This window comes from Phyllostomus discolor, chromosome 3 (genome assembly GCF_004126475.2).
Source record: "Phyllostomus discolor isolate MPI-MPIP mPhyDis1 chromosome 3, mPhyDis1.pri.v3, whole genome shotgun sequence".
Classification (NCBI taxonomy): domain Eukaryota; kingdom Metazoa; phylum Chordata; class Mammalia; order Chiroptera; family Phyllostomidae; genus Phyllostomus; species Phyllostomus discolor.
The window spans coordinates 206,491,324-206,519,162 of NC_040905.2; the positions used below are offsets into that span (position 1 = coordinate 206,491,324).

General features: G+C 42.3%; 1 protein-coding gene and 1 long non-coding RNA gene across 5 annotated transcripts in view; one reads left to right on the forward strand and one right to left on the reverse strand.

Moving 5' to 3' along the window:
• Positions 1 to 27,839, reverse strand: part of NR6A1 (nuclear receptor subfamily 6 group A member 1) — a 198,024-nt gene that overhangs the window by 64,966 nt on the left and 105,219 nt on the right. The gene's annotated exons all lie outside the window — the stretch shown is intronic.
• Positions 24,769 to 27,839, forward strand: part of LOC118499807 — a 45,689-nt gene continuing 42,618 nt past the window's right edge. Inside the window, exon 1 of the long non-coding RNA XR_004902341.1 lies at positions 24,769 to 27,791. This is a non-coding gene — a long non-coding RNA (uncharacterized LOC118499807). The remainder of the gene's footprint in view (positions 27,792 to 27,839) is intronic.

A 27,839-nucleotide genomic window follows, 5' to 3' on the forward strand; every position in this document is an offset into this window, starting at 1 on the left:
CCGTCCACCAGCAGAGGGCAGCATCCTCCAGACTAAGGGCCTCAGGATGGGGAGTAGAGAGGAAAGGGATGGTCAGAAGACAAAGGCAAAATCTACAGGGCAGTCCTAATCAGGGCTCCGGAGATCTGGAAGGTGTGGTAGGCCTTGGCTCATGCAGGACAGGTAGGGATCGCCCACAACTAACAACCAGCAACACTGACCACTCCTGTGTCCTTGACTCCTCTACTGGCACCGTGATAAAAATTTTACCTCCCCTTGAACACGTGTATCTAGTGCTACACTGGCTACAGAGACCATGCCAACTTGGATCCTGCTAGTAAGAGACACGACTGGAGCCTTACCCATGAAGAGGCTAAAAGGACACAGCATTCATTAGGCTGTTGGCTTCACTTTGGCTGTTTTTGTTGAGGGAAAGAATAGAAAGGGCAAGCACACTTATCTATCACAGATGTCCAAGTTCTCAATTCCCCTTTTCTTGACTTCACTTTAAACTCAGTTGGGCACAAGGCAGGGATATTATAGGCAGAAACGAGGCAAAAGGTAACCAGGAGACCAGAGAGTGAGGGTATAGGCTGAAGAACATGGAAACAACTGTAGCTGAAAGGTCTCGGTGTTTATTTTACATTGTCAACCAGGCTGAGTCATACTGAATTAATCTGACCTACAGTTTGGGCTACTCCAGTACTGCAACTCTTGAGGATCTAGATAAATGCCAAATCCTTACCAGTCAAAAGTCTGGAAACTAACAGGAAGCTACTCACCACCACCCCTCACTGGAACATTTATATGACTGATATCATAGCCCACATTACAGAGATAACGCAGCATGATGAGGGTGGAAAAACAGGGTTTCATATCCTGAGTGCAGGGGTGAGGGAGGTTGGGGGAGGGGTATTATTTACCACCTTGCAGTGTGAGTGTGGGGGTGGGATTTAAAAGCACCAAAATGTAAATGCACAAACTTCTCACTTGGAAATCCCACTTCAGATTTTATGCTGCAAAAGGAATGCCGCATGTAAGCAAAGCATTGTCCAAGTATATTTGATGCAGCCCTGTTCATAGCAGAGAACAATTAAAAGTAACCAAATGCCCATTCACAAAAGATGAATTAAATAAATCCTGGCCTATCCATTCAATGTAACCATAAATGGTTACATAAAAATAATGAGACAGATGTATATAAATCCTACCATGGAACAATCTCTAAGACAAAATAAGTGAAATAAACTACAGAATAAGGTAAGTATATACTTTTGTTTTTTTTAAAAATGATAAATTTTGGAATGTCTAGCAGAACATACATCATATTGCCCAAGTTTCAATTTTGACTCTGCCACTTACTAGAAGTGTGACTTCACATTTAATCCTCTAATTTCAGTTTTCTCATACAATGGGAAAAATAGTATCAACTTCCAATGATTGCGTCATTCATCCTTTCATATATACCTATATATTATATAAATGTATATTTATATCTACCAGGTCTGTCCAGAAAGTATTCAGCCATGTAATATGAAAATTAGAGATATTTACTGAAGAAGATCCAAGATACAAGAAACATGGTACATAGGACAATGACGTCTCAGTCCTCTTCCAAGTGGGCACCTTGGGACCTCACACAGTTCCCAAGTTCCTCGATCGTCATCAGCTGCCCTGTCATATTTTCCTGAATCTCATTGATGGTCTTAAATCTCTTCCCTTTCAAAGGTGATTTCAGTTTTGGGAAAAGCCAGAAGTCAAAGTGTGCCAAATCTGGGCTGTAGGGGGCCTGAGTCACCTGGGTAATTTGATGTTTCACAAAAAAACTCTGTATGAGATGTGATGCATGAGCAGGTGTATTGTCATAATGAAGCTGCCAATCACTAGTTGCCCATAGCTGCTGACTTCTGAATCATCCGAATAGTTTCCTCAGAGGAATGTTCAAGCTTCATGAAAAATTTGACGCAGAGATTCGTTGCTCAGTCATTTTGAATGTGACAGCCACACAGTACACATGCTCACTCAATAGCATCTACTGTACCTACTGACTAGTACGGTGAAGTCCTCATTGTTCATCCATGTGCATTCTAGTCCACTGGCTGCCAGATTACACTGATGTTGCACAAACCATTCTTGTTATATTAACAATGGTTGGACTTTTGCAGACAGACCTCATATATATATATAGATAGATAGATAGATAGATATAACTGGATTAAACTGCTTCCCCACAGATACAGCAACACAGTGCTAACATACAGCCAATGCTCAGAACACTCAGATGATGATGATAACTATCAGTACTACCATCACCGCCTGCGGGAGGTATAATTAAGGGGGTGACTGACTTACTAAGTTTCATACATTCATATATAAAAAATTTTCAGGGCAAGCATGTGTTACTTTTATAATTAAAAAATGTATCTAAACTCAAAAAAAGAAAACATGTGTCCACACAAAGTATGTGAATGTTCAAAGCAGCAGTACTAATAACACCTATCATACCCATCACTTGGTGAATGGATAGACAAAATGTATAGTATATTCACACAACGGAATACTACTCAGAAAGAGAAAACTACTCATCTGTGCTACGACACAGATGAACCTCAGAATCGTTAGGCTAAATTAAAGAAACAAGACACAAAGAACACATATTGTTCGATTCCATTTATCTGAAATGTCCAGAAGAGGCAAATGTATAGTGACGGAGAGTGGATTAGAAATTGCTTGGAGCCCTGGCCAGCTGGCTCAGTTAGTCGGAACATCATCCTGTACGCCAAACAGTTGAAGGTCTGATTCCCGGACAGATGAGATTGGGCGCGTTCAGGGTGGTATGGCCGTAGACCAAAGAGAAAAGGAAAATCAAGCTCAAGGTTACATACGTAGCCTGTAGCCACTGCTAGCAAGCAAAGGAACCAGAGCCCAGATCCGAAACACAACTAAACCAATCAATGCGACAGTGAGAATGTGCCAAAACTGCAAGATGCCGGGGATAATCCAACATTGACTGCACTTTAGATAAATTCTGGAGGATAGAAGTTTTTTAATTCTTCAACTTTTTTAATAAATGTACATTTAAGAACGCTTACATAAAAGATGTTATCCCCCCCCCCCTTATATACTCTGGCTAAAAGTGAGGTCATTATGGATACACACCAATTCCCAAAAGCAACAAAAATTTCCATTCAGTAGCTCATAAAATGCTCAGCACACAGTGCAGAGTCAATGTATGCTTCTAATGTCTAAGAAAAGTAATTGAAATTTCAAAAACTTAATTTGAGCATTATTCTAACTGTATCCCATACTTCAATTTGTACAGAAAAAACTGTAGAGAAATGACAGGAGATAAAATTCAAACCATAAGCCATATGGAACATTCCCTCTCCCTTCCCCCTCCTTCTCTCCTTTGGCTAGATCACTAATTTTCAGCAACTATATTTCCTTAAAAAGTACAAAAGGCTGCCTGCATCTGCAGTCTCCACAGGCCCCAGAACCAGGACAGCAACTAAGAAATCAACAAAAGCCCAGTATGACCAACGCACGTCTTCCTGACTAGGTACGGACTACGACGGTAGGGAGGAACTGGTTCTGTGTGAAAACTCCTGTGTCCATCACACTAAACTGGATCGATAATGTGAGTAATCTCCCTTACTCCCACTTTAAAAATGCAAAATTAGATCAGACAAGCAAAATAGCATAGCAAACGTTTCCTTGGCATTTTCTGTTGATCACTGCCAAGAAGATCAGGGCTCTTGATTTGTTAATTCAAACACTTTGAACTAAATCTTGACAACTGAGATAATTTTACCAAATCACATTTTCTGAAAAGGAAGGCCTTACAAATAATTGATAAACTAGAAAAGATCTAAGGTCAGCAAATTACAAATCCTGGACTACTAACCTATTTGGGTTTATTTTTGTCTTCATACCCTATATTTAGGATTTAGGTACCTAGAGAAGTTAGAGGCTGTTAGGAAAAAGCCACAAACAAATGGTCTTGAAATTCTAGTCAGACCATGGAAAAACCTAACAAAAAAGCAGGAAACTAAGCTCAACCTTGGCTCCTGGGGCCTTCTCACTGAGATGCAGATCCTGACCAAGCAAGGCACAATGTACAAATGGGTTCCATTTTTACATGATCGTATGCATAGAGAAACAGACCCTGGAAATAGTTTATAAACCCATGGGTGCTAAGGTACCTCAGAAGACTCTTAGCGTAATAAGAACCAGAGTAAGGGGGCTATGAACCCAGCACCAGGCAGAGTACTTCTAAAGGTCCAGAAATACCCATAGTGTGCCATTTACATGTCTGTCTCCGTAGGGGGTGGCAGGAGTCTCTTGGTCCCTTTTACCAGTCGGCCCTCTGCAGAAATGGTGGCATGACAAAAAAGGAAAAAGAATTCTCAAAATTGCCCTGGGGGGTGTGGCTCAGGGGACTGGGCACCAGGCCCAAGAACCAAGAGGTCGCTGGTTAGATTCCCAGTCAGGGAACATGCCAGGGCTGTGGGCCAGGTCCCCAGTTGGGGGCACGCGAGAGGCAACTGACTAGTGTATCTCACACACTGATGTTTCTCTCCCTCTCTTTTTCCTTCCTTTCCTCTCTCTGTAAAAGTGTTAAAAAAATTAAAAAATAAAAAAGAATTGTGAAAATGGAGTCAGTTGAAGAAAGGTAAGGATATAAGAACAGGGCACAAAACTTTATCTCCGGTAAGTCCCGAATCATCGGAGGGTTTCGAGGTGGGGTGGGCAGCAGTCCTGGCCAGCCAAGAGCTAGTGAGGAAAGCTGATTCCCTTCACATAACCAAGAGCAACAGTCTATAACCTTGTGAGTCCAGCTTCTTAGAATCATAATGTTTGTCTAAATCTCCCTTTCCTATCCCTGAGTACTAAGTAAAGAAAGCCTGGTTTAATAACTCTACCCTTATCTCAGTGGTACTGTAAGGCCCTGAGCGATAAACCGTTTATCTCTGCTCGGACTGAGTACTGAAGAGTACAGTTCTAACTGCCCACTGACGCCTGTTTGGTAGCCGACTTAAGGCTCACACCCCGCGCTTTTTCTTCCGCCCTTACCAGGCCCTCACTGTGCGTGGCACCAGTGCTAAATGTTTTATGTGTATCATCTTACCAAAATCTCATAGGAAGTCTAGCAGCAAGCTCATCACCATTTCAGTGATAAACTGAGGTTCAGAAAGGTTAGGTAAGTTGCCCAAGGTCAAACAGCTCATAAAGGGCAGAGCTAGAATATGAACCTAAGAATGTCTGAGTATTAAAGCAGAAGCTCTTAACTACCATGCCGTAGTGGCGGTGGCAATCAGTAAGGTAATTCAAAGGTATGGTGACTTACAGGGAGGACAGCCAACCCGCTTGTGAGGACTCTTTTCCAGATAAATGACAGATGTTCTATTTTTCTTGAAGGTTGTGACAGTTTCCTTGTACGTGGTGGCAGCAGTGGGATCACAGTCACAGGAGAACTAGGCTGGCAAATCAGAAACCCTGTACTCAGAGGGATGAAAGTATTACCTTCGGCCTTTTTCTGGGTCAATTTTCTAATACCAAGTTGAACACTGATAAGACTTCCTCATGTCATTTTCTCTCTGAATAGTAAGACCCCAATTATTTTACATTAGAGATCTTCTCTTCCAAACCCCTGTTGGCGTCACGCCTCCTGCCTAGCCTGAGGACACGGAGGGACGACAGACCGCGGGATGGGAGCTATCCTAGGACACAATGACCACCTACAGGACACCGTGAAGCAGGCTCCCAAAAGCTGAAATAAAAAGGTAGGTCCCCTGACACAACAGTTTCTCCAAACAACATGAAACAACTCTTTGAGATATCAAATATTGCTCAGAGTCAAAACCTGCCACCTGAGCACTGCCATCGGCCGAGCCTCTGCATTCTGCGCGGCGCCCTGGGTTTTGCTCCAGATCCATCACATTGCATTAGTGTCCTTCCTCCTCGCTGCCCGCAGAAATGACAGCCTTGAACATGGCAGCGCAATCCATTTGTCCTGCTCTAATTCCTTTCTGACATCACTTTTTGCCGCTGACATCTTCCTTCCCTCCCCTTTCCTCCCACTCATCCTCTTCTTTCCCGTCCCTGCCTGCCTCCCTCCCTCCCTCAGGTCATCCTTAGAGTTACCTGAAAAGAAGATGTTTAGGTTCTGCCACCAAATATATTTTGTTAACTTTCTATCATGAAATGGTTCCAAGACAAAGGAGGATATTACTTGTAAGAAAAGCTGCAAGCCTCTCAAAATCACTTCCAGAATCCCCCGGCTGACACAAAGAGAATGGCCAAGAGGGAGACACTTGGGTTTGAAGTCACAGAGTCTCAGTAACTCGTGCAAGAGTTCTGCCACTCACTGGCCGTGAGACCTTGACCAAGCCTCCTCACCCGTGTCTCAGCCCTAGCACTCGCGTACACGAACTCGGTCACACCTCCACTCCAGCAGCCTCACGGAAGCTGCTATGATCAACGGCGATAATATACATGAAAACGCTTGGAAAGAGCTGCAGTCAGTGATGTTATTATTAACGGGCACAAAAATGATGATCAATATTGACAAGAATTTCTAAGTCTTGTGTTCTTCACTAAACTTAGTGTGATGGTTAATGTTATGTGCCAATTTCATTGGCCATTAGGTGCCTAGATATTTGGTCAAACATAATTCTGTGTGTTTCTGAGAAAATGCTTTTGGATGAGTTAACACCTGAACTGGCAGACTGCGAGTAAAGTCGATTGCCCTCCGTAATGTGGATGGGCCTCATCTAATCAGTGGAAGGCCCGATTAGAACATAAAGACCAGCCTCCCCTGAGCAAGAGAGAATTCTTCTGAAGACTTCCATTGGACCTGAATTGAAATATCAGCTCTTCTGGTCTCCAGCCTGCTAGCCCACCCTGAAGATTTTGGACCTCACAGCTTCCATAGTTATGTGAGCCATTTCCTTATAAAAAAACTTTTATCTACACCTACACACACACACACACACACGCGCGCACACACACACACACCACCCCCCTACACAAAAAACACCCACACAACCCATACTGGTTCTGTTTCTCTGGATAATTCTGGCTAATACATTAATACATCTAGTTTTGTTTAGAATGCACACTGATCATCCTATGCACTAATAATAAGGGACAAAAATGTCATGGATAAATTAAATCCAGAGGTTTATCTCCAGAGCTCTTTTTGCAAGGCAGATCCTGATTTATAAATTATATATGTTCCCAAAGCCACATTTAGGCCAGCTTCCTGGAACTTAAAAGGCTTTTCTCAATAATAAAATGGAGCTTAAGGATGAAGGATTGAGAAGCTATCCTTGCAGGAGTGATTAACACAGTGATTAATACGTGTTTGCTGGGTAAGTGCAAGAATCAGTGTTGCACTATTTAGAAAATGCTTTTGGAAGAAAAGAGTACAACATTATTGAGCACTTCCCATGTGCTAAGCACTATAGTAAATGTTTCACATATACATTTTTTTTCAACACGTAGCACCTGTGAGACAAAAACAATGTCTCCCATTTCTGCAGGTGACAAAACTGAGCCCGAGAGACGAGATGGTTCGGCAGAGGCCACACAACTGGAGCGTGGAAGAGCTGAGGCCAGACTGACTCTACTGACCCATGTAAGCTACAGCACAGGCTAACATGCCCCCACCCTTATTTTTTCTTAAAGTGGGGGTGATGAACTGTGATGTATCTCTTTCCCCTTCTTCCACTCACCCCTAGATACGGGATGGCAAAAAAGCTCAAAAGGCAGAAGACAAGAAGCACTGGGCTGCAGCAGGCTGTGAAAACGCACAGGGTGAAGGGTTTTCAGCAGGATGTCAAAGTGAACAGCTCCATTATAGCCAAAGGATGGGTGTAAAGAGCACACCTTTGCAAACAAGAGTAAGGTTTTCTTTTAAAACTTTGTTTTGTTTTTTAAGGAGTGCAACAGAAAATGCAGTGGTTCCAATGAACATGAGGGAAAGATAGTGTGTGGGGGAGGGAGGCTTTGTGTTTAATCTTAGCAAGCCAGCACATTCTCTGTGCTCACCACAGCGCGTGCCAAGACAGGCCAGAAAGGTCTCTGTCTCCTGTAGTGCTTCCCTTTCCCGTCTCGGATGGCTTTCAGAGTCCATCCTGAATTCACATCATTCCTGCCACAGATGTACATACACTTAAAAGAGAAAACTATTCCTGCATTTTGTTCTGTTGTACAGAGCCCACCGACCATGAACTGGAGCCTGTAGAACGATGAGTAATGAAACAAGAATTTTTACTATTAAGCCAAATTAGTTAAATGAATTCCATTTTAACTATATTAAAATAGGCCAAGCAGAAACCAGATGCATGAGAAGGTATTTTTCTACAATAAAGTATGGCAGCAGGTTACTTAAATGTAATTACTGTTGCAATTACATCACTGGTAAAATGTTGCAATTCAAGTAGTTTCAAAACACAGTCCTCCACCTTGATCATTTAAAAAATCCTCTTACAACCATGACTTCAAAATAACTCTGGAAGAAGGCATCATTATCCCAATTTATCCCAAGTGCAGAGAGCTAAGACCCAACTCCCAAGTTTTGAGTGTTTTTTTCTTTCTCAAAGCCATTTCTCAAAGCTTTCAAGGTCTTGTCTACTAGGCCCCTCACTTTCTTGAGGCGTCCTGCTTCTAACTTCCTCCATTTCCTGGGAGAAAGAATGGTTTCTTCCTGTTGTCTGAACACATCGTTCTGTGTACAGTGCTGGATAAACACTTCTGTAGTTGCGGCTTCTTAGGCATTCCAAGCTAGAGAATGAAGTCGTATCTGCCAAGTTCTAAAGAACTGGCGTGGTTTTCTCGATAAAGAGGTCATTGGCACAGATAAGATTAACTTGTAGTGACTCTGATTTTCCTCCAAATTTGGGGGGAACTTTGTCTCATAAATCATTTGTTAAACTGTAAACACTTTGTGAACTAAAAGCAAGAGCCTTTTCCAAATGAACATGAGATACTGAAGTAGTAAATTACATTTTTTAAATTTTTGCATCCATATAATCAAGAAAGTAACACAACCTGCAACATGACAGTTCTAAGTCAAAACAAATGTTTATGAACACACAGCTATATTGAATTGTATTTTATAGTACAATAACTATATAAATCCCTCCCATTATATTTTGAATTATTGTACCTTTCTGAACTGAGCCAGTTCTACCAATTATCATCTTCTTAAAACTAGTAGAGGCTGCCTACTTTGTAGGGAAAAGAGCATGGATTCTGAGATCAGAGAGACTTGGATTCCAATTCTTGCTTTACTATTTCATACTTTTAATCCTTGGGCAAGTTACTCAGTTGCTTGTGTGGGTGTCCAATCTGCATCCCTAGGGCTGCATGTGGCCCAGGATAGCTATGAAAGTGGCCCAACATAAAACCATAAATTTACTTAAAACATGATATGATTTTTTTGTGCTTATGTGTTGCAATGTATTTAATGTGTGGCCCAGGACAACTCTTCTTCCAGTGTGGCCCAGAGACGCTGGAAAGTTGCACACCCCTGGCTTAGAGCCTCAGTTTTCTTATATAAAATAGATACACCATCCCTTACCTTTATGGTTATTTTAACACAAAGTAAATGAATACGTCAGGCAAGCTCAGTTCCTGGGATATAGGTAGGCATGTTCAATAAATGGCAGGGGGTGCTTAATGAATGCTTGTTATGAACTGTCCCATAAGAAATGTCTCTTGCTCCTCATATGACCCAGAGAGAAGGGAATGAAGATTAGTGATGTGATACAAAGCGGTAAAAATAATCTCCACTTTCAGTATTTCTGCAATTTAGCATTTCTTTCCCAAATCAGTTAGAATACACAACTGGAAGTTGACTTTAAGATGAAATCTCTGGATAAAGGGATCTGTATCTGTTGATTAAATTAAAAAAATAAATCTATGTACTAAATAATCTCCAAATTGCTACAAAGCAAAACCATTGCTGCACGGTTTACATTTCGGCAGCGTAGCTTTAAAAGAAATGAAGCCACTCTATAATCCCACAGACTATGCCTAAAAATAGAACGACGGGCCAGCTGTCAGATGCACACACTGTAGGGAAAACGGGGCCAAGAATCTCTCCCCGAAGACCACGACAACTCTTCTGGCACTTCCTCCCGTAAAGATGAAAAAACAGTCTATTCAATTCCAGCAGCTACTGCTTTTTTACTGGACCTAGCACAAGGGTTTGGAATTCTGAAGACTCGTGAAATCTTCTCAAATTTGCAAAGTGCTACTCCTATCAGGTTTATTAACAGAAGTGTCACACGTGATCTGGAATCACTGCTTCAACATAGGTCCATTTTTTTAAAAAAATAAATTTTACTCTTCTGTGAACTCTTCTTTTCAGAGTTCTTTAACATGTTTTTAAAAAAAAATTGAATGTGATCAGGATGGGGTTCTAGTCCAGACTCTGTCATGAACTTACTGAATACCTTAGGCACAGTATGCCCATGTGCGGGTCTCATGTTTCTCATCTGCATAATGAGACAGTTGTAGGAGATACCCATGTAAGGACATCATTCAGCTGTGATGCTCTAGGATTTTCTGAGCCTCAAAACTTACAGACAGGACTGAACAGAAGTGAGAGCAAACACCCCTTTGCAGCTAACCAATGTTTTGAACTACTTCAGTCCCAATTCCATAAGCAATGCTCCCTTCTAACTAACCAAGAACTCAGTAACCCTAAAAAGGTGACCAGAAGAAATTACAGTATCTTTTCTGCTGGTTGTTAAGGAAGCCTAGGACCAATTACTATGGGTAAATAAGAGAAGTGTTCTGATGAGAAGAGGGGAAAACGGTATCTGTCTGAAAACACTGGACACACACGTCAAGGAAATGAAACCTGAGTCCTGTGTAGACCACAAGTGCGTTATTTAAATACTTACTGAGCACTGGCTACTATGCAAATGGCCACTGTCCAGGTGCTAGGAGAGAATGGTGAACTAGACAGAGACACTTCCCTCGAGAGTCTCACCAGCATCTTTCTCCCCAAGGCAGGCACAAAGCCTGCCCACGTCAGTTCCAAACTCTGACCCTCAACAGCCAAATGCAAAGAATGTAAAAGGCCTCACATCTGATACACGCCATACGTACTGACGGAACATGGGTAAGAACCCAGCTTACTCCAGTGCCTCCACAAAGTTGGCAGTTTCAAAGAAAAACAATCACATATTGAGTTTGAGTGACAGATTACATATCGAAATACTATGCCAGCCATTGTAGGCACGTGTTTGTTTTGTTGTTTTTCCCTCCTCAGGGAACAGTGGTTTTTTTCATTAGTAAAAAAACTCACACAGTGGGAAACGCAAGAGAAAAAAAGCCGAGTTAGTGAAAGAGTTGTTTACTCTGCACTACAGCTCAGAACCTAAGGGAGCACCTTGTCAAGGACGCAGGTGTAGGACCCTGACCATGGCACTGCGATGGCAATCAATCTGGTGTGGGATGTTTTCCTCATAAGACTGTAGGCTTATTCTTTGCTAAACCTCTGAGACACCAAACATGTACAATGTTGAAACAACCTGAGGACTCTGGGAGTATGAGGATTCAGTCACTGTTCAACAGGTATTTATTGGGTACCCACAATCCTCACGATGGGGATACAGAGCAAGCAAGACTGGCATGCCTCTGCCCTTACAGACTACTAGTAGAAGGGCAAACACTAAGCAATCATGTAAAAAAAAACTAATCCTAATTGTGACTAAGTGTGATACAGGATGCACGTGTAACAGTGAAGGGATCTAACCTGGCCTGGGAGGGGTGGGCCAACATTCAAGCAATGGATTATGAAGAGAGTGGACAAAGCCCAAACTATGCAGAGAGTCAAACATGATTTTTTTTTTTAAAAAATGGCCTATCTTTTTCTGCTCCCAAGTCTCAGATGCCAGTCTTTTCTGGGTGCTTCTCAATACCCTGAGCTTCTGGGTATTACTAAGTTGGTCTTACTGCAGTGTGACAACCAGTTTGACGGATCTCTCTCACCCACCAGGCTGCACACTCCTCCAGGACGAGAACCTCATTCACCTTATTCCTGCGGCTCTGGTACCTAGCATTGGGCTAGAGCCTGAGGAGGGCCTCAGAAAATGACGGTTATTATCGTTATGATTACCGCCCTCAGACTGGTTATTAAACAAGTTCTGTAACTCTGTTCCTGTTAATTAAGATCCCGCTCCCACCTGGCAGAGAAATACCAACAAGTCAGTCCCAGGGACAGATCACCCACCACTGATCTCAGTTTCTCTCAGTGCTCTCAGTTTCCCTGTAGTGGTGATTTTGACTTGTTTACAAAGGCGGTCCAGAGCAGCCTTTTCCACTGGGCTGTGGTGACTTTTGATGCAAGGCTACTAGCCAAGAATAGCAATGTCTTAAAAGACAGTGATTTTTAAGATCACAAGGTAGGAAAGGGGTAGGGCGAAGAGAATTAGGACACTAATTCTGTAGCGTTCTGTAGGCTGAAAGAGAGTCAATGTGTCACAGAAAATTAAATCAGAGGCTGAATGTAATCCCTAGTCTCCTGAATAAACATAAGCAGGACTCATGATACTGTGTCACTGGCCATACTGGGGCCATGCTAGGTCCTCAATGACATCCTGTCCTATAACCCAGGATCATCCTAAATTGAGGAGGCAAGGTCATTGCTCTGCCAAGCCAAATTCTACAAAGCTCCAATTGCCCCAGACAGAAAAAAGAGGATGCCAACTGCTAAATCCACTTCGATAGCTAGAGAAGGATTAAAGGAATTGCACACATGGTGATGCTCAAATCTGAGCAACGAGATTAGCCACGTGGACTGCCTACACCTCACAGCGGTTTAAAACAGAGATGTGCCGTCATATTTTCACTCCTAGAATTCGAACTGGAGAAGAGGCCCTAAGAGAGATACAGTGATACACCCTGCTGCCTCGGGATTCTAGAGAAACACTAACACAGGGGCAGTGTCCTCTAGAAACTGTGGGGCAGACAGACCGGGAGATTACCTACAGTGTCATGAGAAAAGCACGAGCAAGGTACCAACGGGAACTCACAGGCAGGAGCGATACATCTGTGCGGGGTGGGGAAGGGCCTGATGAAAACTTCAGTCAGAAGTGGCATTATAGCTCAGTTTTGAAGGAATAGGTTTGAAAAGGGCAAAGAAAGGGGAGGGAGTAAAAAGTGCACTCTAGGCAAAAGCAGTCGCATATACAAATATACGGTAGCATAAAAGCACAGGTTGTTCTGAAACGACAAGTAACTGTGTGTGGCTAGAGTTTAAGGCACAGGACAGTGGGTGGCAGGAGAGGAAACTGAGGGCCGTTGAGGAAGGCCAGGTCGGGAAAGGTCTCGTACCAGGCTAAACAGTTGGACTTCCTCCTGTGGGTGGGAACAACATACCTTTACTATTGTTACTGTTCACTTTATTGAATACCTATAGTGTACTAGGCAAGGTGTTTTACATACTTCATCCCATTTCATGTTCAAAACTCTGTCACACGGGTATTTTTCTCCCCATTGTACACACAAGAAAAAACACTCGAGAGGTTAGGTAACTTTCTCAAATGAGGTCTGTTTAACTTCAAAGACACAAAATCGCACTCGAACAGGATTGTTGGTGTAAGAACTCCTAGATGCCCAATTTCAAACAACCTAGAGCTCTTTCCAACATACTACAGGTTATAATGTAAGTTTCAGAACACTCTCACCTGCTCTACTGCAAACTTAGTGAGTGGCATATAAAATGTTCATGAAGTCCTTGAAATCACTGGCATCAGGCTGAGTAGGTTCATCTACTATTTCTTAGCAGTCTCTGAAACACAGAGATCCTAAGAAATCTAAGATCAGTTTTTCTGATGATCCTTGTCACAGGGTTTCTCTTTCCTGACATTACTACAGCATTTGACTTCAACAGCTACTTCAGCCGACAAGGTAGCCAGATTCCAAAGCTGAGACAGGAGCAGGATCAGACTGTGGCTCAGATACTACCGTATCTGGCATCCAACCGTAACAATTCAATAATGAGAAAATAAGGATTATGGGCTCTGAAGCTTATTTGCTGGTTGAATTTTTTCATGTTACTTAACCTTTATGAGCCTCGGATTTCTTATATTTAAAATGTAGTAATAACCCTGATGAATATAGATGATAAAATTCTCAACAAAATATTAGCAAACTGAATACAGCAATGCATCAACAAGAACATACACCATGATTAAGTGGGATTTGTTCCAGGAATGCAAGGCTGGTACCACATAAACAAAATGAATGATAAAAAACACATGATCATATCGATTGATGCAGAAAAAGCATTTGATAAAATCCAGCACTGATTTATGATAAAAACTCTCAGCAAAGTGGGACTAGAGGGAATATACCTAAACTTAATAAAGGCCATATGTGACAAATGCACTGCCAGCATCATGCTCAATGGGCAAAAACTGTAAGTAGTCTCCTTAAGATCAGGAAAAAGACAGGGATGTCTGCTTTCACTTCTCTTATTTAACATAGTAGTGGAAGTCCTAGCCACAGCAATCAGACAAGAATAAGAAATAAAAGGCATCCAAATTGGAAAGGAAGAAGTAAAGCTGTCTTTATAGATGACATAATACTGTACACAGAGAACCCCAAAGATTCCACCAAGAAACTACTAGAACTGATAAATGATTAAACTGTAGTAATAAACACTATTTTCAAGGTAGCTATGAAAGCTATACAGAATAAACAATGTAAAGGAAGGCCTCAATACCTAAAGCATGGTAGGCACCCACACCTGCCTACCTGTCTTGCTTATGCACACACTTAGCTAGCATTCTGTCTGCCTGTCTCACAGGATTTCTGTGAGGCTCAATACGGTGATGTCTGTGAAAGTCCTTAACCAAGTAAAATATAACTATGTCATTACAACTAAGTTCAAAACACTGCCCAGGGCACAAGAATGAATATTTTATAATCCTTGTCTTCAAGGGGCTAACCCTCAGACGAGAGTTTACAAGTACACAAATGAGTATAAAACAGGTAGAAGTAGTAAGAGTTAGAAGAGTGGTAATAACATAATTGAGCATTTACCATGGGCCAGACCTAGTCTAGGTGCTTTACCTATATTATCCCATTTAATCCTGAAATAAGCCCTGTGTAGCAAGTACTATTATATGCACAGATGTGGAAACTGAAGCACATGTTGGCTAGGTTATTTGATTAAGTTTACACAATGAGCGGTGCAGCCAGGATTTAAGTGCAAGAATTCTGACTCCAGAGCTCATACTATTAGAGATACAGAGATGTGCATTAAAGAAGTGCACGAACAAAACGGTAACAGTGGGGTCTAATAAAGGACTGATACTCATTCAATAAGAGTGTACACTGTGCCTGGCCTTGTGCTAAGCACTTTACATGCAAGCTTTCACTGAATTCCAAAATCCCTCAGTGAGCTCAATACCCTCCTGATTCCACAAATGAGACAAAGGACTTAATGAGGCTGGGTCATTTGCTCAAGATCTCAGTTACCAGCAGAACCAGATCTCAAACCTAGCCTGTCAGTGTATAAAGCACATGTTCTTAACCTCTCTGCTGTGCGGCTCAGCAGCAGGCGCTGTGTTCAGTCCAGGTGCTGAAGGCCAAGTAGAATATGAATAGTTGGTAATGAGTTTGTGTGAGATTCCAGACGGAGGATGCAGCATGAATAAAAGATTACATAGAGGAAGTCTAGGGATTTAAAAATAATTCTTAACATTTATTGGTGTATAAGTACCCACAGTTTTTAACACACACACACACACACACACACACACACACACAGTATTTTAAATAACAATAGGATCACTTTAGATTAGGATCCCTGAGTTGTCAGATGGGCTAGATTACCCTTTCCACCATTAAAAATAACCTTTTAAATTACAACAACAGTATATGTATATAGAACATTGGAAAATGTAAAGAATGAAAAACAAAGCATGTCACAGACAGGCTGAAAGTGAATCATGGAAAATTAGTTGGGAAGGCAGTTCAGGGACTGACTGCAGCAGCCTTGGCCTTGAGTGCCAGGCTGAAGAACCAACTTACATACACTCTGCATGTATCAGAAGACTGAGCAGAGAGGCTGTGTATAATTACAGCCTTATGCTATGCTTAAGACAGACTTAAAGGAAGAGACAAGAGGCAAGAGGATCAGGTAGGAGACCACTGTAAATAGGCCAGGCAGAAGTTAAGGGCTTATTAAGCACAGCATAAGGCTTATGAATAGCCTGTTCTCATGACAACTATAAGCTCAGGCTGAGTCAGGCCTAAATTTGAATTTGGCTCCATCACTAGCGGTGTGACACTAAGTTCCTTAAACCTTGTGAGCCTCAGTTTTATCATCTAAAACAGGAGTGTCAAACTCATTTTCACCGAGGGCCACATCAGCCTCACGGTTGCTTTCAAAGGGCTGAATGAAATTGTAGGACTGCACAAATGTAACTACTCATTAACAGTTAAGCGAGAGCTTGGCACTGCAGCCAGGTAGAAACAAGGTGCCAGGCCTGATAAAACAAGGTGGAGGGCTGGGTTCAGCCCGCGGACTTTGTGTTCGCCACCTGTGATCTAAAAGCAGGGATAATAAAAGCCATGTAAAGAGCTGTGACAACTAAATAAGACATGAAACAACGTAATTCAAGTTTTTCAATTTCTACACTATTGACATTTTTGACCAAATAATCCTTTTTTAAAAGCTTTTTTATTAAATCAAGGGGCTGTCTGGCATTATGGGATACGTAGCAGTATCCCTGGTATCTGCCTACGCACCCTTCCCTTGCTGTGACAACCAAACACGTCCCCAAACACTGCCAAACTAACTCTGGTTGAGAACCATGTGGCATAGTTTCTGACATATAAAGTAATAAAAAAAACATATAAGCTGCCCTGGCTGGTGTGGCTCAGTGGATTGAGCACTGGCCTACAAACCCAAGGGTCACCGGTTCAATTCCCAGTCAGGGCACATGCCTGGGTTGTGGGCCAGGTTCCTGGTTGGGGCGTGCAAGAGGCAACCAATCAATGTATCTCTCACACCTACCTCTCTTCCTCCCTCCCTTCCAATCTCTCTAAAAATAAATACATAAAATCTTTAAGAAATTAAGTGTAAGCTTTTAAAAATGACTGCTGAGGAGAAAGGGAGTAGATCGGTGGCTACTTGATGATGAAGGCAGAAATCTAAAAGGCAATGTGTAAATGGAGATGATCGAATTGGCTGGCTGGAGGCCATGAAAGGAGATAGCAGACGTGACCACAGCTTTAAAGCTATGTTATTCATCCCACCAAAAAATAAGAAAGACAGCAGATAGTGCAGGTGTGAGGGACCAGAGGGGCACACAGATGGAGATAATTGAAAGGCATTAAGAATTCTGGCCTGTAGCTAGGGAGAAGGGTGAGTGTAGGTCTCTGTATCAAATATCAAAACCACTCTTTATGCTTCCTGAGCTTTTAACGGTTTCAGTTTTATCTAATAATTCCAAAGTGAGTACTTGACATGCGACTTCACTGTAAAGCTCTCAGGAGAAATAAACTTAGAAGACATGTTTAACAAACGTGTATGCACTGCCTTTCAGATTAGAAAAAAAGGTGTTCCGTTTTCAGAAATACAATCAGAAAAAATATATATAAAGCAAATAAGACACAAAAAATTGCTATAAATTTATACACAGTAGTGACAGACTCATTTTCCATGCTTTCAGTGGACAGTTGAAAAACAGGTTATGTACTGATCCTCCTGAAAATTAAACCAATTTCTGAGCTTTTAATATGTGCCACATATTTTAGAAATATTAGTGAAGAAAAAGTGATTGGGACTTCTGGCCAAGATGGAGGCACAGTAGATACAGTCTGCCTCCTTGCACAACCAAAAGAAGGACAACAACAAACTTAAACACAAAAAACAACCAGAAATGCCAGAAAATTGATCCGTATGGAAGTCCAACAACCAAGGTGTTAAAGAAAAAACATTCACACCAGTAGGAGGGGTGGAGAGAGGCAGCCAGGGTAGAGAGGATTCATGGCAAGGCAGCAGCTGGTGGAGCTGGTGGTCTCACATTCGCGTGAGGATAAACCGGGAAGAATAAATGGAGAGTGAGACAGACCGTGCAACCCAGGGTTCCAGTGCACCAAAATAAAGCCTCAAAACCTCTGGCTGTAAAAACCTGTGGGGATTGAGATGGCAGGAGAAACTCCCAGCCTCACAGGAGTGTTCACTGGAGAGACCCACAGGGTCCTGGAATGCACACCAAACTACCCACCTAGAAATTAGCACCAGAAGGGCCCAATTCACTTGTGAGTAGTGGGGGAAGTGACTGAAAGCCAGCTGGAAGCCGAGTAAGCAGCACTGCTCCCTCTTGGACCCCTCCCCCACACGCAGTACCACAATGCTGTGATGTGGATAGTCCCACCCTAACGAATAACTAAGGCTCTGCCCCTTACTACGTAACAGGCACACTGAGACAAAAAAAATATGGCCCAAATGAAAGAATAGATCGAAGTTCCAGAAATATTACAACTAAGCAATGAAGAGAGAGACAACCTATCAGATGCACAGTTCAAAACACTGGTAGTCAGGATGCTCGCAGAATTGGTTGAGGAAGGTTGCAAAATAGAGGAAAAAGTACAGACCACGAGAAGTGAAATAAAAGGAACCAACAATGAAGGGAAGGAAACCAGGGACTCAAACCAACAGTCTGGACCAGAAGGAAGAAATAAACATTCATCCAGAACAGAATGAAGAAACAAGAATTCAAAAAAATGAAAAGAGGCTTAGGAACCTCTGGGAAACTTTAAACGTTCCAACATTTGAATCATAGGGATGCCAGGAGGAGAAGAGGAAGGGCAAGAAATTGAAAACCTATTTGAAAAAAATAATGAAGGAGAACTTGCCTAATCTAGCAAAGGAAATAGACTTCTAGGGAGTCCAGGAGGCTCAGAGAGTCCCAAAGAAGTTGGACACAAGGAAGCACACCAAGGCACATCACAGTTACATTACCCAAGATTAAAGATAAGGAGACAATCTTAAAAGCAGCAAAAGAAAAGGAGACAGTTACCTACAAAGGAGTTCCCATAACACTATTAGCTGATTTCTCAAAAGAAACTTTGCAGTCAGGGAGGGGCTGGAAAGAAGTATTTGAAGTCATGAAAGGCAAGGACCCACATCCAAGATGACTCTATCCAGCAAAGCTATCATTTAGAATGGAAGGGCAGATAAAGTGCTTCCCAGATAATGTCAAGTTAAAGGAGTCCATCGTCACCAAGCCCTTAATATATGAAATGCTAAACAAACTTATCTAAGAAAAAGATAAAAAATATGAACAGTAAAATGACAACAAACTCACGGGTATCAACAACCAGATCAAAAACAAAAGAAAACTAAGCAAATAGCTAGAACAGGAACAGATTCACAGAAACAGAGATCACATGGATGGTTACCAGCAGGGAGGAGGAGAAGGGAGAATGGGAGAAAAGGTACAGGGACTAAGAAGTATAAATGGTAGATACAAAATAGACAGGGGGAGGTTAAGAATAGTATGGGAAATTGAGAAGCCAAAGAACTTATATGTATGATCCATGGACATGAACTAAGGTGGGGGAATGATGGTCAGGGGGGTACAGGGTAGAGGGGAATAAAGGAGAGAAAAAAAACGGGAAAACTGTGATAGCATAATCAATAAAATATATTTTTAAAAAGTGTCTGGGTCAAAACCAATGTGCTTTCAAATTCTAGCTATATGCCTTTAGGAGCCAGATCTATCCGACTCTGTCGTTTCCAGAAGCCCACCAGCACCCGTAACAGCTCCTGCAGCCTTTGCAAGCCACGTGAGCAAACAAAAGTGCGCCCCGTTCCTCACCTACTCTGCAGTCTATTCCATGGCCCCCCTGGAGCACTAACCAAAGCAGGTAAGCACTGGAGGCACCTACATATAGTAACTGTACCTTGGGTTTCCCAAGGATATTCTGATCTGTGGTCTCCATGAAACAATGTTCTCTAAATTCCAATATTCAGGAAGTCAAATCAAATCTCCACCTTAAAAGCCCATATGATATCATGATACATTTGCTAAAACCCATAGTATGTACAATACCTAAAGTTAACCATAATGTAAACTGTGAATTTTGGGTGTCAGTGTAAGTACATTAGTTATAAAAACTGTACCATTTGGATGCAGGGTGTTGATGGGCGGTAGGGAGGACGCTGTACAGTATATTTGAAGGGTGAATACGGCAACTCTCTGGCAGGGCTGAACGCCAACCCTAGACATCCTTCCCCATATCTGAGTGCTGACCCCAAGTCACATTTAACAGCTCACTTTTCAGTAGCCACACCCACACACAGAAGCTAGGTCTTACATGGCTATTACTTTAAGAAGCCAACATTAACTCAGGGCTAGACTGAGTAATGAGATACAAGTGCTTTGGGGATCTGTGGGTTCCCAGCAAAACGAATGAGTATTATCAACGGTATTCTGTCCAAGACACGGACATAGCCAAGTGGCCAAGAGCTCACTGTAAAATGCAGACACAACAATCGGAGGAAGAATGTCTCTGCCCCTTCCTATATAGCCTCTGCTTGGGAAATTAACATTTCATATAGTTATTATTAAAGGTCATTTGTAGCGATTTTTAAAATTATATTTGATTGATTATGCTATTACAGTTGTCCCAGTTTTCCCCCTTTGCCCTCCTCCACCCAGCACCCCCCACTCCCTTAGGCAATCCATGGGTCACGTGTGTAAGTTCTTTGGTGACTCCTGACTCCGTTTCCTTTGCTGTATTTTACATCCCCACGGTTGTTCTGTAACTTCCTAACTGTACTTCTTAATCCTCTCACCTCTTCACCCATTTCCCCCCTACACCCCTCCCATCTGCCAATCCCTGCTAGCCTGCAAAGTTCTTCTGAGAAATCAACTGACAGTCTTATGGGAACTGCCCTGGAAGTAACTAACTTCTTTCTCTTGCTGCTTTTAAGATTCTCTCTTTATCTGTAACTTTTGGCATTTCAATTATGATGTGTCTTGGGAGTGGGCCTCTTTGTATCCATCTTGTTGGGGATTCTCTGTGCTTCCTGGACTTGGAAGTCTATTTCCTTCACCAAATTAGGAAAGTTTTCTTTCATCATTATCTTTTCAAATAGATTTCCAACTTACTGTTCTTTCTCTTCTCCTTCTGGCACTCATATAATGCCAATGTTGGAGTGCTTGAAGTGGTCCCACAGGCTGCTTACACTGTCCTCGATTTTTTTAGATTTTTTTCTTCTTGTTGTTCTGATTGGTTATTTTTTTCTTCCTTATGTTCCAAATCATTGATTTGCAACTCAGCTTCATCCACTCTACTGTTATTTCCCTGTAAATTGTTCTTTATTTGAATTAGTGTATTCTTCATTTCTGACTGAATGTGTTTTATGCTGCTGAGGTCCTCCCTAAGTTCTTTGAGCATCCTTATAACCAGTGTTTTGAACTCTGCATCTGATAGATTGCTTATCTCCCTTTTGTTTCGTTCTTATTCTGAAGTTTTGATCTGTTCTTTCATTTGGGTGGCGTTTGTCTCTTCATTTTGGCAGTCTCCCTGTGTTTGTTTCTATGCATTAGGTAGAGCTGCCATGACTCCCTATCTTGGTGGTGTGGCCTAATGTAGTAGATGTCCTGTAGGATCCAGTGGCACAGCCTCCCCTATCCCCCAAGCTGGGTGTATGAAGTGAGCCCTCTGTGTGGGCCGTGTACACCCTCCTCTTGTAGTTGAGCCTTGACTGCTGTTGGCAGGTCAAATGGAAGGATTAATCCAGCCAGTCAGCTGCAAGGACTGGCTGTTGACCACTGACCATGAACCTCCACCCTCCCTGGAAGGTCAGCTGTGCAGGGACAGGGTGGCGTGCTTCCATATGGTCTGTAGCTGTCCACTGGCAGGCTCTGAGGTTCCCCTGGATGGTGCAGGCCAAGGCCAGCCCCATCTGTGTCCCCCCATGACCCCCCTGCTTCAGCTATAAAGCAATCTGAGGTGGCTGCTACTTGAGCTGGGTTTGAAGATTCCCAGGTGAAATCAAGCTGTGAATCTAAGACGACTGCTACTAGTGCCAGGCCTGGGGGCTCACTGAGGCCAGCTGTTGCTTGTTGGAGAGGATTTAGAAAGTTGTGAAGCACGAGCCAAGACCAGCCATTCATATGAAAAAGTCATGGTTAACACTGTGGGTGGGCCTTGATTGGGTGGGATGGAGTCTCAGGGGATTTCCAGGGCAGGGCAAACAGTGTCAGCCAGGTTGATGGAGTCTTAGATAAGGCCCCCACCTGCCAGCTCTGTGACTCTGTGGAGGGAGGGCTCAGAAAAGAGACAATGGCAACTGCCTGCCTTTGTGTTTGGGAGAAGGCTGTCCCCCAGATCCCGTCTTGATGCCACACACTTCAGTTCTTCCCAGTATGGCACTGGTGCCTTTCAAGCTGCTACCCTGGTGCTGGAGCTCAGAGGGAGTGAGTCTAAGACTGCGTGTGGGATCTTTAAGGGGAACTGCCTGGGACTCCAGAAGTTTCTTCCACTGACTTAATCCCCTGCTGTTTTTTTGCAGCCAGAAGTTACAGGGACTTACATTCCTGGCGCTGGAACCCTGGGCTGGGGAGGCAGGTATGAGCCCGGGACTCCTTGCTCCTGTGACACCCATCCTGAATTTTTACCCACCACACATGGATGTGCAACCAGCCCATTCTGCATCTGCACCCCTCCTACCCGTCTGGATGGATGTGGTGTCTTTAATTCTGCAGTTATCAGACTCCATCTACTTGATTTCTGATGGTCCTGAGTGAGGGCTGTCCTATATTTTAGTTGTAATTTTGATGTGGTTGTGTGAGGATGCGAGCCGTGTTGACCTGTGCTGCCATCCTGACCGGAAGTCTGTGGTGGGTTTTTTGTTTGTTCAGTTTCATTAAAGGTTAGTGTCACTTGGGAAACTATATAATGTGGTAGAAAAAAATAAGGCCTTTGGAATCACGCTTTTTGCTTCAAGTCCTGGCTCTGCCACTTCACTGCTATGAACACTAAACAAGTCATAACCTCTTAGAGCTCGGTTTTGTCACAGTGCTTTCCAAAGTTCAGGCTGCCTCATCAGTGAGTTTTAAATTCAACTTATTGGCTCACAGATAACACTTTTAAGTAAAAAAAAAATAAAAGAGAAAATATCAGATGATACTACCTGTAATAAGGACAAGTACTATTTTATAAAAGTGAAGTTTTACATATACAGATATTGATATATAGATAGATATGTGTATACATTAAAATACAAAATATCTTTCTTACACTAAATAATGGTCAAAAAACTTGAAAGCCACTGACCTACAAAATGAGACTGTCAGATGTGTGTAGTGTTATTTTCTGTGTTCTTCAGAATATTTGAGATTTGAAAAAAGTAAAATAACGTGGGTCACATGTTAGCAATTACCCTTCCTCAAGTCAGATTATCTGAATACAACCTTATTTAAGAACACTAGGAAAGTTCCTCTTTATTGATCAATTTCAGATTCCCATCAATATGCCTTTAAGTACATGATACAGATGAAACAGTCAGCCATCATCCTCTGCCAAGGACACGGTCTTCTAAGTTATTGACACAGAAAGGTCAGTTCTAATTAGGAACTGACTTTTATCTTAAATTAATATAAAGAACCAGCCTGCCAGAGCCTATCCAGACAACAGTAACATGTGAAATCACCTAGAAGCAACTCTTGCTGAACAGGCTCCCTCGGATGGAAAAAGCAATGAAACCAGTATTAGCCCCAGAAGTGTTCCAGAGGACACATCATTTCGCTAGGACACCCAGAGCTGGCCACTAGCATGTGAAAGCCTTGACAAAGTCCCCTCCTTTGGAAGGACTCCAGTTAAAGGTAGTGTCAGGAAGCCTCAGGAACAAAAAAAAAAAAAAAAGACAAGAACTGCACAGAGGGAATTCCGTGGCCTGCAGAACAAGTCACTCTCCTGTGTAAAACCTTCCAATTTCCTATCATTCAGGGGGAAAAATACAGATGGAAAAAAAATCCAAATTTCTCACCACAGCTTACAAGGCCCTATGTGATAGGGCCTCACCCCACCTCCGAGACACCACCTCCTGCCTGTGTTCACTTTCCTCTGAGGCCACACTGCCCTTCCTGCTCCTCAAATGCGCCAAGCTCGGAGCTCTTGTTCTCGCTGCCCAGATCACACTTCCTTCAGCTCTTTGCATGCTGGGGTCTTCTCATTGTTTGGCTCTCAGTTTGTGTATTTCACTTCCTCAGGAAGCAATGCCTTTTCCTCATTAAAGAAGTCCCCCATCCAACTGGCTGAAAACGGTGAAGGAATTGAGAAGGACAAATTGGTAATTCCAAAACAGTCATGAGGGTGTAAAATATAGTGTAGGGAATATAGCCAATAATACTGTAATAACGATGCATGGTGCCAGGTGGGTACTGGATATATCGGGGGAAACACTCTGTAAAGTTTATGATTATCTAACTACTATGCCATACATCTGAAACTAACACAATATAATCACAAATGTAAACTTTAATTGAAAAAAAAATAAATAAGTTAGATGAATAAAAAAGTCTTCCATCCCACCACACCCCTAAAGCATTCTCCACCATCATCTTACACTATTTTCTTCACAGCAGTTTCCTTCCCATTTTACCTCACCCTACTCTGTTAACTTATTTTTCTGTCTCCTCACTAGAATACGAGTTCCATAAATCTTTTCTCTTTTCATCTTGACTCTCTCCTTGGCACCTAGAACAGTGCCAGTTACTTACTCGTTCCCCTATATATGTATATGTATACCTACCTACACACATGTGTATGTCTGTGTGTGTAGCTGCCAAATGAACAAGTGAATAAACAACATCAATGCATTCGTTCCAGTGTATTACATTTGACTGTACTTTGAAAACAACGAGAAGCAAACTTTACATACACGGGAGTACATGTGAATTGAGTTCAACCAGGAATCATTCAGCTTTCCACCGAGCATCCATCCACTCATGAACCGTATCTACAATACAGCTCCTTGTGTCCAGTGAAAAAATATGTGATTTGGTTTCAAAGCTTAGGCTAAACCTCCTGTTTATAAACCCACTGACCACCACCTCACTATGAAAGCTGCCTCTAAAAAAATGGCTCTGAAGCCAAGAGAGACAGGGGTTCTATTCCAATGATATCTTTATATGCTGTTAGGCCTTAAGCAAGTTTCCTCATTACTAAATAAAGACAACAGTACTGTTTTGAAGAGTAAATAAGCGAATGTTTAAAAAACATTCGGTACATAATAAAAACCCAATTAAAATTAGCTATTTTCTATCAGTATTCATGCATTCATATTTTCCCCAACTAGCACTCACTGATGTCTACTCGGCTACAGGGCCTGTGCCTGGATGTCAGGCACAGTTCACGGGCACTGGCTGCAGCACCTGCCCAGGAAGAGCTCACCATGTGACAGGAAAGGCAAGCCATAAACAACAAGTATGAGAGAGGGGAGTGTGGTATGTATTGTCTCGTCCAGGAGGGCTGAAGAGAAGCTATGTGCCCTTCTCTGGCGAACCTGGTATGAGGGTCCGGTCTCAACTTAACAGGTAAACCCAAACCTTCCAACTTATAAAACAAAACGGCTTCTGCGATGGGTCAGAGAAGCTCTGTGAAGGAGCCCTCACAAGACTGTAAGAAGAATGGTCAAGAATGACTGTCATAATGGCCAAAAGGTGGAAACAACTGAAGTGTCCATCACATTTAAAAGGATAAATAAAATATGGTATGTGTGTTTGTGTACACAATAGAGTATTATTCAACTTCAAAAAGGAAATCCTGATGCATATTATAACATGGATAAACCTAGAGGACATTATGCTCAGTGACGCCAGTCACAAAAAAACAAATATTGCATAACTCCACTTACATAAAGTATTTCAAGCAGTCAAAGTCATAGAGACAGAAAGCAGAATGGCGCTGCCAGGGGCTGGAGAGAGGGAAGTTAGTGATAGGCACATGATTTCAGTTGGGGAAAATAGTGAAAAAGTTCTGGAGATGGTTGGCGTTAATGATTGCACAAAAATGGGAACACACTTAATGCTACAAAACTATATACTTAAATGGTTAATATGGGCCCTTGGTTGTGTGGCCCAGTCAGTTGTGTTGTCCCGTACACCCAAAGTTCGTGGGTTCAATTCCTGGTCAGGGTACATACCTAGGTTGTGGGTTCAGTCTCTGGATGGGGCATGTACGGGAGGCAACCAATCGATGTGTGTCTTTCACATCAATAAAAATACATCCACTCTTCTGTAACTTTTACCATTTTTATATCTGGTAGTATATCAACCCAGCTTTTCCCCAGGTTGAAATGACATGAGAAAAATCCCGGGGCAGACCTCATACACAGGACACTGTGTGATGTAGTTAACACCTAAGAAATTACAAATACCAATATATAAATGCCCAAACCCTAATTTATAGCAAAATAGAGAGATGCTATACACACTGAACATGGGTTTACTTCTCCAAGGATAAGAGAGGCAGAAAATAAGCCTAAGTATTTTTATGTCTTAATATCAAGTTTGGATCATATAAGCTAATTCCTAAAGAGACAAGAAAGTTCCCGGAAAAAAATAAGAAGTTAACATTTTTTTAAATGTTAATTTGCATTAAACAATGCAACTCTCATAGACTAGGCAGAAATGTCACAACTGACTGTCTCATATAATGACCTGGTTTCCCAGTGGCCCAGAAAGATGGAAAGCAAATCCCCTGAACCCTCGTTTAGGCAGACTGAAGAGCGCAGACTGCGGCTGTTTGCACGATCAAAGGCTGTGCCGCGGCGCGATGGGGCCTGTGCTTTGCTCGCTTCCCCCAGGAGTCCCCCCACTCCTGCCCCGGACTGGGGACTGGGAAAAGAGCGACAGCTTCACCCTCGTATCTTCATCAAAGACTCCAGAATCCAAAATTTAACTTGTCTGCTGTCTACTCATCCAATTTTCATTAAGAGCAATTTATATTATCTAGAGAGCTTCAAAGTCAAATGCCACCTTTATTTTTACTTTATCAAACCCATTAAAATCAAGACAGGGGACATGGGACTTAGGGTCACAAAAAAAGTCTCAAGTCAAATAATTGGTTTAAGTTAGAGTCAAGTTCACCAACAATAAGATGACAGCTTCGGGCAAAGTCGGCTGCCTTCCTGCATTTCAGAAAGACCAGCATTGCTTCTGACACACTACATAGGTATAAGCAACCTCTGGGTGGGTAATGCCACCAAACAAAAGCAACACCTTCAAAGTATCTCTCAGTGACGAGAGGCAGCCAGACACTCAAACTGCCAGTCCTGAATTACGGCCTCTGAATGGTGAGGGCTTCACATTTCACTGATCAGGGCACAGCCCAATCAGAAGACAAACCCCTGCACTGCCAGGGACCAGCAAATCCGCTTTCTTCCAGTGTGCACATGACTGAATGTGCTTCTGTCCATCATCTGGGTCATATATAGTTCAATGCGAGCCGAGCAGACAGGGCTGTAAGGAAATCTGGCGCGGTTCAATACCTCGTCTAGCCTGGGTTCCAGTATCTAATTTTTTTTTACTGACAAACTCATTTCTCTACTGGGACAGGATGGTGTGCTGGCTGGAAGTTCCATTTCTACAGCAAGAATTCTATCTGGAAACACAGAAGTTGTCCTCTAGCCACAGCAGCTCGAACTTTTTTGATTGTTGTTGCTGCTTTTCTCCCATCACCCCCACCCCCTTTTGACAAAGATCCAACTGTAAAAAGTCTTACGTAACAGTTCAGGACTACTTCGGTTCTTTTACTGGGTAAGCACTTTCTTTTTTTTTTTTTTTTTAACTAAAAACCATTTTAAC